We start from the raw sequence: 10,742 nt of genomic DNA, 5'->3' as shown, positions 1-10,742 counted from the left end.
GTAGAGCTGTACTGATCCTACTTAACTCTGCGCTAGCTGTGCTGGTTTAACTATATCTTGTTTACAGCAGACTTTTCTAAATCTGTTTCTGTGATAGGTAACCTCAGAGTTTCCAGAACCTGGCAAAACTATCTCATGAAATTTTAACTGTAGCTTCCAGTGCAAGTGCAGCATTTTCAGATGCTTTTCATCTGTCAGGTTTCTTAAGTTTTCTTTGTGAATTCACATCTATACATCATTATTTCTAATGATGGGGGTTAAAGGTTATTCCTTTCTTCCTTTAACAGTTTTGTATGTTTTAGCTAAAGTATCACAAAATGCTCAGAACTTCACATCCGTGTAACATGTCATGTGAGTTCTGAATGGAGAAAGTTATATTGTTACTTGGACATTTTTCCAAGTTGCTCAGCATGAACTCAGTCATTGAAAGTAAAATTCTGAACATTGAAAGATATTTCTGCTGCATCAGTGACAACATCTGTAAAATGGATAATTATGAAAATCACTGATGAGCCAGCTATTCTGGTGCTGCAAGTTCAACTTGAAATGGGAGTGTCATATATGGGAGGGGGCTGTATCAAAAAAATACAGGATTTTGTTGCTGTTTCATACAGGATTATCTTAATGACTCACAGTGCACAAAATTTTGCAAAAAGTATAATAAGTGTATATATATATATATATATATAAACCCCACTTTGATTATATTATCTTGCATCTAGGAATATAATGACTTGCAAACAAACAATTTTTATTGATTTTATAAAGTGCTTACAAATTTCAGTATCTTCGAATTCAGACCTTGCTAAAGCTGTACAGATGAAAACTTTTGTGTCTTCTGTTTAAATACTTTCAGACATGCTCATCATTCCCTAAATACTGAAGAAATTATCTGATTTCTGTATGGTGAAGATTTGCAATACAAGCAAAACAGAAACAAATGTCCCTTGATCACAGATTGTCACTGGCACGGGTTCATTGTCTTACCACTAGTAACTGCCACCATTTGTTCTTTTTCAAAATCTGATCCCAGAAGAGGAATATTACTGCATTCACATTCCTCATTCTGTGTAACATGCTAACTTCAGGTACCCTACACCTTATAACTTGAAAGTTGTGGAATAGATGTAAAATATTTTTAATAATCTTGCAAAGGAAATTGAATGCCTAGTTGGCTTAGCTTAAGTAGTATTTGCCCTTTTGTTTCTAGGAACTTAATTCTCCTTTTGAGTCCTAATTTGGTAATAGTATTTTTTTTTCCCATAAATGTTTACTTGCTTCTACTTCTCTGCAAGTATGTGCACTTAAGAGAATTTGACGAACACAAGATTGGGAAAAACTGCATTGCAGTTTGTCTTCTATAATCCCTGGCAGTGATGCCAGGTAACAATTGATTTAGTCTCTGATGGTTTTATTGTCCTCAGCAGGGACTACTCATAATTAAGATGAGCAGGTTTGGCCAGACTAAAGTTAAAACTAAGAGAAGAATGGGGAGGATAAGATTGCTTGACCATTTAAGAATGTCTAGCACTGTGCCTTCTGTTAGTGTATCAGCAGCCAACATTGTTATCTGTTACCTTTTGATAGGTAAGCCTGAACAAATGCAAACATGAACACAGCTCTGCGGATCAACTCGGGTTCCCTTTGGAAACCCCAAATAAGTGGCCACAAGGGATTGTGTGTTTTCCTGAGAACAGCTCGGCATTGGAGTTCTTCTTTCTGTGTGCTGGATAGTGGTTCTGCTACTCTCAAAATGATACCTGTGCCTGCTGGTGCAAAATGCCATATTGTCACTTCAGTGGAAGTCAAAATTTACCTGTACTGCTGTTGTGTGTTGCTAGGTAAATTTTAAAGTAGACCTAAAATAAAGGGGGAAACTTAGGGGGGAAGCTCTTTGTTACAGTAGCCACCAGAAATCTTATTAATTAAAAAAACTGAAACAAAATAATCCCCTCAACCAAATCACAAAACCTGTTCTGTCAGTCAAGCTGGTGAAGCTGCCGAGCATCCATGTGCAAGGTAAATGTGAAGTGTCCTTCGGTGTTGTAGTGTCACAGCTGTCCCTGCTCAGAATTAGCGCTGGTGGCCTGGAGCCTGTCCCACACAGCTGGTCTCTACTGGAGATACCCTGTTACGCTGAATATGTGTTACTTGAGATAGGTGCACTTAAGAGTTGGTTTTCAATTTTCCTTCATAATGGCACAATATATGCACAGTATATCACTCAGTTTGTGTGTGATGCCTCTCTTCTCTTCAGAACAGGCATGTTTATCATGCTGTTAGCATTGGAGACTATTTCAGATTCATTTTGCTTGGCACCATACCCACTTCGAGCTTTAATTTAAAGAAGAGCTTTATCATATGAATGAAAATGCAGCCTCTTACTTTGAAAACAACTTTCTGTTGTGTTCCGACTTACTCTCAGAAATCACATTTTTCATCACTGGCTGCTTGGATACATTCAGCTCTAACAAAGAAATTACTGCTAATCATAAACAGTGGAGTTTGTATAGGTTTATACAGGGTAGAGAGGTCGGAATGATTTTAATTTTTTGAAGAGAGAGAATACTGAATAAATAGTGCAGAGGCACATTCCTAGTAAAAACCATACACATTTAAACACTCTAAGCAGTCTTAACTGGCTGGTTTTAGAGCTTGTCATCAAAAATATACCATATTTATTTGGCTACAACTTTGTTACTAATATCTACTGGTTGCCAAGAATATGTCTCACTGCTTTCTCTTCAGTAAATCTGGGTGGCCAAGAAAGAGAAAGTAATATACACTGGCAGTTAAAGAAACTGGAGAGACTGCGTTAGGCCTTGATGTTTCTTGATCGGGGGGAAAAAGGGGGAGAAACTAATCACTGGGTTTTTCATATTAAAATACAGACTGAAAGATGTGCTGTTTGTAATTTTTCCCTTCCTGTTAGATGGGTACATACCTATCAATAGCTACATTAATTTCACCACATCAAGGTAATGTCTCAGGACACTAACACTCGTCCAGATGACACTTCCAGCCAGGTCCCTATGACTGACAATTCATTACTATAGCTATTACTGCATTTGATCTGCTAAATGATTGTAATATCAACACTTGCAAAATTATAGCTCTAGGTAGAAAGGGTTAGTGGGCTGTGCTCTGTCATTTGTGCTTTAGGAAGAAAGTATCTATCTTGCTGCATGTCTGGTACAGAATAGATAACAAAACTTTTGATCTGATAGCAAGCTGCACCATGGGGTGGGAGGGGAGATAGAAAGGAACCAAATGGGAGGACTGACAAATTAACAGCACATTTAATAGGTCTCAGACATTAAATCATGCCAACTTAAAAGCGGTATTTATTCTGAGCTGCAAGTATTGGCCTGTTTTCAATGGTGTCTGATAAGGTAAATGTTACCTTTATTGTAAATGTTTGTGGTTGTGTGTTGTAATTTACACGTATGTCACTTCTTGAGTTGCTTTTTGGGACCGTTCCTGAAGTGAAGCCAGCCTGAAAGGTGGAACCTGTGTGTGGCTTTCCGAAGGAATTCTCTCTGTAGCAAATACTTTGCAGGGTGTGCTAAGTTTTATGATCATCAAGCAGGACCTCAAAATGTTGGAAATTTGTTTTAACAAGTCTTTACATGAGAGTATGGGGAGTTCTTCACCCCTTTGTGCTGCTGTAATCAGGATCTTTCCAGGCAGTCTTCTCCGTAGACATTTCATTAGGGTTCTCAGGCTCTGCAACACGTTTCTGTGCCTGAGTAAGGGATTATGCTAAGCCTATCAAACATTGCAGTGCTCACATCTTATTTTAAGTTGGAGACATTTATGGAGAAGAGGTGATTTTAATTCTAGGAGGAGGGAATGTGTCTACAGGTGAGAGCTGTTTTGAAGCCTGAATGGCTGAGGCATAGAGCTGTTGAATTTTAAACACTTTGGATAGTTGTTTTGCATGTGTACTCTATGAGAAGACACACAGCATGCAAGATGGATACCCTTATTAACACTTTCATTTAGGCATTTTAATACAATTCCAATAATTTTAATTATTAATTAGTAAAAGTAATAGGAATAATATTGACTAGCTGTTCTTCCAACTGCACTTACTGCAAATACAAGCAGATCTGTTGCAGAAGTTGTAGAATTATGGGAGTCCTACACTTTTGCATCAATTTCTAATGCTTGTAGTATTAAAATGTTATTTTAATGATACTTGTATGCAGTTCTGTTGTGAGGTGTTATTATAAAGTGGGACAACATTTTACTCCAGCTCAGTTTAGTTGTATTATTTTGATAGATAACTTCACCCCTAATAAATAATGTCTGTACAACAAGAGGCTGCAGAAAGAGGAGGAGACTGTAGTGAGACCTGTTAGTTCTCAAGTGTAACTAATAACTCGGTGTTGTGTGCAGGGATCCTGATCATTTTAGTGGCACTAATATTAGAAGGATGAAATGTCACTTTGGCCACGTCCCTTGGCAGGCCTAGAAGACAACATGTAGTATGTCTTCTGTCACATGAAGTATGCATGTTTTAGAAAACCTCCAAAGAGAAATGACTTGGGGCTCTTTGGAGCAGAACTGCACTTAAATCTACTCCAAGCAGAAATCTGAAAATCTAGGAACTTGTTAATGTTCTTGGAGCAGCTGTTTAACTGCTGAGGTAGTAAAAATTTAAATAAAATCTGGGGACAGATGTGTGGAGAAACAATTAAGTGGTAAGAATGGGTAGAGAATAAATGAATTTTTTCTGGTAAACGGAAGTTTTATTATGGTTTATTACTCCATATATAATGGGTTTTTAAAAGAAAAGCTACTGCATTTTCTCTTTTAAATGTCAGTTATTTATTGTCTCTTTATTTTTTAGGTTACTATTAAAATCTTAAAATGCAGATGAAGACTGGCTTGTGCAGAATCCTTCTGCTATCTTATGCAGACAAAGGGAATCCTAAACCAGGTTTTAGTACAAGGTACGTATTAAGGTACGTGGCTTTATCCAGCAATTACTGAAACCGGTACCCCGTTTTTTATTCAGATTTGTGATTTGATGTAGTTGTGCTTCTACGCTTCAACTAATACTTGATTTCAGATAATGTAATTCCTGGCATAATTCCTGCCATGTTTTTAAAGGACTTGAAGCATAATGTACACAGACAACTCAAACTCTGGCCAGCCATGTGTCTTGCATCCAAACCCCATAGTGCCACATTAATGATGCCATGTCTGAGCTGCTGGATGTTACTGATACATTGCATTCAGAATCCCATTTGTTCGTACTACCAACACAGCAGTTACTGATTCTGAACCGTCTTCGGCATTAATCAGAGGGCTCTGGTCTGAAAGGCTGTGTCCATGCACTCTGGGAAGCCTGGGGCACAGTTTGGTTTGCATGCACACAGGTGTGTAGTGCCATCTGCCCTAGCTGTGGGCAGCATCTCAGTGGGGCTGATAGACAGCAAGGTTTTAAAGGGAGTCCTATGCAGCTAAGTTCAATAGTTCTGGTGGTTCCAAAATTCCAAAATATCAGTTGTTTTCATAAAGTAAAAGTAAATTTAAACACTGGTGGGATTTGACCAAGATGGTAAAGCAAGAGAAATTTGTGTTAATTCTCCTGTATTTGTTTGGCTTAGTAAAAGGACTGAGAGCTGTCTCTGTAGTTGTGTTAACAGTAAATAAGAGAACTGGATATATAAAGGACAAGAACAATTTATCTATTTTGTAATCACATGTAAAAGGTGCCCCTGTCCATGGCAGGGGTTCAGACCAGGTGATCATCCCTCTCCATGTGCTGGCAACTTTCTTTGTAAAGCAGGATACCTTTGGCTGCCTTTGTGGCCAGGTTGCACTCTTTGCTCAAGGTGGTTCTTGGACTTGGTGTTCACCAGGACCATCATGTCCTTACCTGCAAAGGGACTTTCCAGCCAGTTGGCCTCCAGCCTGTCCTGGTGTCTGGGATTATGTCTCCACAGGTGCAGGATTTGTCATTTCCTTCTGTGGAATTTCATGAGATCCTGTGAGCCCATTTCTCCAGCCTGTCAAGGGATCACTGGATGGTGGCATGACACTATAGCCTTAGCAGCCACTCCTCTCAGCGTTGTGTCACCTGCAGACTTGCTGAGGATGTGCTGTCCCATCAGCCAGGGCAGAAATGAAGATCTTGAAAAGGACTGGCCTCAGTACAGGGATACTCTGCTAGTCACTGGCGTCCAAGAGAACTTCATGCCACTGACAACCTTCTAGGCCCATCTGTTCAGCCAGTTTTCAGTCCACCTCATGGTCCACTAGTCTCTCAGTATTATGGCAAGGTCAAAATGGTAATTGGAGACATTATGGTAGTGCCAAAAGATTTCCTAAGCCAAGGTAGACAATATCCACTGCTCTTCCCATGTCTACTGAACTGGTCACCTCATCAGAGAGGCTCTCAGGTCGGGATCCTTAAGAATTTGCAAATGACCTTATTTGTAAATCCATGTTGACTGCTGCCCACTTACCTTCTTGCCCTTCTTGGTGTGGAAATGGTTTCCTAGAGCAGTTGGTCCATCACCTTCCCAGGGCCTGTAGTTCCCCAGGTCCTCTTTCCTGCCCTTCTCAAAGACAGGAGTGACTTTCACTTTCCCCTGGTCCTTGCACACCTCTCCCAGTCACCATGCTCGGTCAGCAATGGAGAGTGGCCTCGCAAGGCCAGCAGCCAGATCCCTTAGCACTCATGGGAGCATCCCATCAGGCTCAGCACGTGTGACTTGTCCAGTTTGTGTTCCCTAACCTGGATCCTGTCACCTTCTTGATACTGGGAGGGGCACTGAGGAGGTGGAAAAATGGTTGCATACCTTGTTTTGTGGTCTTGCCTTGCCCTTTACTAAGGAGTCCTGTTATTTTCTAGCTGTAGTAAAATCACAGTATAAAAGTTATCACACAATAATGTGTAATATAAACCAGACTATGGAAATAAGCAAGCTACAAGCATTTACTCACAAAATCTAAAAAAGAGAAGCTGCTAAAGCTCTTCATCAGAAAAGTAGGAGTAACAGAGAATTAATTTTTTCAGAATTTGATTCAAATGGGATGTTTTTTATCCAGAGGACATTTGGGAATTCAGTCTTGCTTGTCACTACACATGAGAGTGCCACTGTCCAGTTGGGAATCTCAGTGTTTGGCAAGGTTCCCAGGCATCTCAGAATTTTTCTGTCAAATTACAGTTTCCTTCCTGTGATGGTCAAGGTTCCTCAGAGATACAAGTGTTCCTTTCACTGGCTAAATAACAACTCCTTGTCTCAATGAAGTGATAAAAACCTTTCTTCCTCTTTCCACATTCCTCACTTGTGTGTGGACTTCAGACTGCAGTGTGAACCTGGCTGACAAAGTGTAATGGCCTGATAAAATTGTGTTAAGTGTTATGCCAGGCTGCCTGTTCCTGGGGTTCCTGAACAGAGGGAGCTCCAGGTAACCTTGGGGAGGGCTCTCTGAAAAATTGCTGACATTTCTCAGCTCTTTATTCGACTGTATTTGCTGATGTGTTGCTGTTATTTGCCATTTGAGTCTTCTGAAGTGCTCTACTTTGATGACAAAAGTACACTTTCAAGGAAGTTATCATTTAAGTGTCTCTTGTAACTCCTCAGCCTGAATCTTACTGACTTCTTGGATATGTTCCTCTCCACTGACTGCATTAGGTTTCAATGAAAGCCGCTGGTGGCTGGACACCCTCAGAACTGAAGACGGCTGTTACATTTTGATGATGTGCAAAATGCTGCTCTGCACCTTGGGAGTTACAAGGACCAGACCATCGGGTGAGAATGTAATTGTGTACCTGTTAGAACTTCTGTAATGGTACATTTTGTGCTCAGTTTTCAGTTTGTTAGTACTATTTTTGTGCTTGACACATGTATCTTTTTTTCTTTGGTATCTCTCTGTGCTCTTGGGCACACAAATAATGCTATTATATAACAAAATAGTAACTAAATCTGTCACACCTGGCTGAAGGTTGGAGAAGGGTGAACTGATCATTCTCACTTAAGCTGTTTTCTCTCTGCTTGCAGCCAGGCCGGACCTGTGAGACCTGAGGGCAAAGGGCTGTTTGAAATGATAGAAAGGGACCCAGCCTGGAGGTGACATGTCCCCCACCAATACCTCAGCTTGGAAAAGACATGAGAAGAATGTGAATACAGCATCTGCTTGTGAGCTCCAAGACCTCTTCCTGCATGAGGAGACAAGTTACAGCTTTTGTGATGTTACTGTCTTCAGCCTCTGACACAGAAGGTGGTGCCAGTCCAGCATTTCATAGTAAAGCTGATGTTGGCCTACTTTGATGTAACCGAGGTACTGATGTCCTTTTTGTCTAGACTACACTCAAAGCAGATTTTCTTTCTAGAAACAGCAGTGTTAAGGGAAATAAATGGGTGTCAGTAAAAGGATTAGAGTTTGTACATGCTACAAGAATAATAAGAGTAAATGATATATTAAATGACTGCTCCTTGGTTTAAATGATTGCTGTTGGACTTAAAAAATGCCTTTAAATAAGTACAAAAATATTTTCAAGCCATACAATATATGACAAAAACTAGGAAAGTGGTAGGGTTTAAAGAACAAACAGTAATGTGGATTGTGTTTATGCTGCAGTAGTTCAGAACACAAAAATATTAATTACCTAGAGAAAAATTATATGAGCCAGTGACAACCGAACAGAACTCAAAGGAAATGTTAATCCAAGGGGAGATTACAGCTGCAGCAAGCTGTCTGTACAGTTGAGTAGGAAGTTATGCTACAAATACCTGCTGTCTTAATGTAGCCCAATAAAAAGATGAAAAAACATGAACGAATAATGAAAAATTACCTTTATGTGGTGTGATTTGAACATTGGCCTGTAATGTATCACCAGGGGTTTTTTTCAGTGTTTCTACAGCTATTGTAAAACTGTTTTCGAAGTAAATGAGTAACAGGATATTTATTTTCTGTTTCTGGAAATCATCAAGGCAGTGGACATGAACTGAAGGCTTGACAGGAACCTCACCCAGTTAAGTCCTGCAGTGGGAACTGAATTAAGTTGATGCAGTTGTAGATCCTGGGCACACACTGGTGGTGAAGCAGCTTTGTGGAGGCTGATCTGGGGCCCTGAGGGACAAGTGAAGATTAAGGTGTCCAACCACATGCTGGGCTCCATTAAAAGATCACGGCTGAGCAGGGGCCAGAAGAGCAATCTCTCCTCTCTGTTCAGCACTTCTGAGACTGCAGCTGAAACACTGTGCCCAGTTCTGGGCTCTTGAAGACAAGACTGATGTGGGAACAAGCCCCATGGAAGCCACTGGGTGATCACTGTTTCAGTGCACAAGTGTGGCACCATACCACTAATAAACACAGTGCAAGTCAGTACTCTGTGGCTGTACTTACCTGGACTCCCTGCACCGTGGAACCACTGGTAATCATTTGGTTTCAGGAAGAGTGGATGCAGGGGACTCGGTCTGGGGGATTCACTTGTGCTTTTAGGGATCTTAACCCTGCTATTCACAGAAAGAACTATTCTGATACTGACACAGCAGAGCTGACAGATCCAGGAAGGTGAGGGAGCTTTCAAAGCTTTTAAATCTCCTGTGCAAGTTTTTCCAGATGGGAAAGTCTCACCCAACCTCATAAAGGCTTTTTGAGAAAAACAGTCAGCACAGCCTTTACAGGTGGGAGGGGCTGGGACAGCACTCTTCCCCACCCCACGCCCACTGGATGATTGTATTCGGTGTAAGACATGCAGCTGCTGTAACAGGGCTTTCTTCCCCTAATTCATCGTCTCTGTTCTTGGCTAGGGAAAGTCCGTACAAGTAACAGCTCCAGGACCCAAGACTTCTCATGAGAAAGTTGGAGTCTGTGATACAGATGGAGATGTCAGCACATGGGTAATCATGTCCCCTCAAGCTCTGGTGGCCCATGCCCACACAGTTGCAATGAATCCAGTTTTGGAGCAGGCACTCATCTCCCTGTGTATGTGACAATGTCTTAAGTTCCCATGCACATGATTTGGGTCATCTCAGCAGCAGAGCTGTGTCTTCCCTTAAGAGCAACAGGCACACCAGAGGAAGGAGGCAATGGGAAGGTCTGACACCGCTACTATAATTGCACCAGTGCCACCAGTAACTGATCAGAGGAGTTCCTGACACTTCAGATCATACAGGAAGTATTACAGAAATTCTTGGAAAAAGATTCATTTGTAGCTATCATGCATGACAGGTGAGACTTTGCTGTGGAAAAAAGGTGACTTGAAATCAAAAAGAACCATCTTTTGCCTGGTCCCTTCCTCCTGGCTGCTATACTTGAGGTATCTGAGATTTGAGAGACCGCTTTTAAACCTTAATTTTTCCTGCTGCCTGTTCTCAAATTTGTAGTGTGTGGTGTCTTTTTCAGGTATTTTTTTCCAAACTTCTCTTTGTCCCTCAAACATTTTAAGACACATTCAGAAGATGAAAAATACTGTCCTTGTTTACATGGGACATAGAAAACCAGGAATTCTGAAGTGTTAGGATTCAGTGATGGGCTTGCAGTGCATGCCCCTGCTGCAGTGGCTTAGAAACATTGCCTTTATAGTTCTCTTGCCTTTTTAAAAGACAAGACTCCATTATGGACTCCAGCAAAACTAAACACACTGCTCCAGGAATGCATCCTGCAGGGTTGTCAGTGCTCCCATGATCCTGGGCAGCCACCAGTCTGACAGACTGACCGAAGGAAAGACATGTTATACTGGCTGTTTTCCAGTACCATATGGAAAGGCACATGGT

General features: G+C 41.0%; 1 protein-coding gene across 5 annotated transcripts in view; it reads left to right on the top strand.

Annotated features, from left to right (window-relative positions):
• Nucleotides 1-10,346, top strand: part of PSPC1 (paraspeckle component 1) — a 60,253-nt gene extending 49,907 nt beyond the window's left edge. For 2 of the 5 annotated variants that reach the window (XR_005603619.1, XR_005603623.1), the window contains 4 exons: nucleotides 4,856-4,958; nucleotides 7,656-7,772; nucleotides 8,022-8,301; nucleotides 8,955-10,346. The gene's annotated coding sequence lies outside the window, so the exon portion shown is untranslated. Of the gene's footprint in view, nucleotides 1-1,587; nucleotides 1,842-4,855; nucleotides 4,971-7,655; nucleotides 7,773-8,021; nucleotides 8,302-8,954 lie in introns of all 5 variants that reach the window. The other 3 variants (XR_005603622.1, XR_005603621.1, XR_005603620.1) reach the window with 3 other exon arrangements.
• The last annotated feature ends 396 nt before the right edge of the window (nucleotides 10,347-10,742 follow it).

Source organism: Corvus cornix, chromosome 1 (assembly GCF_000738735.6).
Source record: "Corvus cornix cornix isolate S_Up_H32 chromosome 1, ASM73873v5, whole genome shotgun sequence".
Taxonomy (NCBI): domain Eukaryota; kingdom Metazoa; phylum Chordata; class Aves; order Passeriformes; family Corvidae; genus Corvus; species Corvus cornix.
Note: the sequence above shows the minus strand (reverse complement) of the source record. Positions and strands in the feature narration are given on the sequence as shown.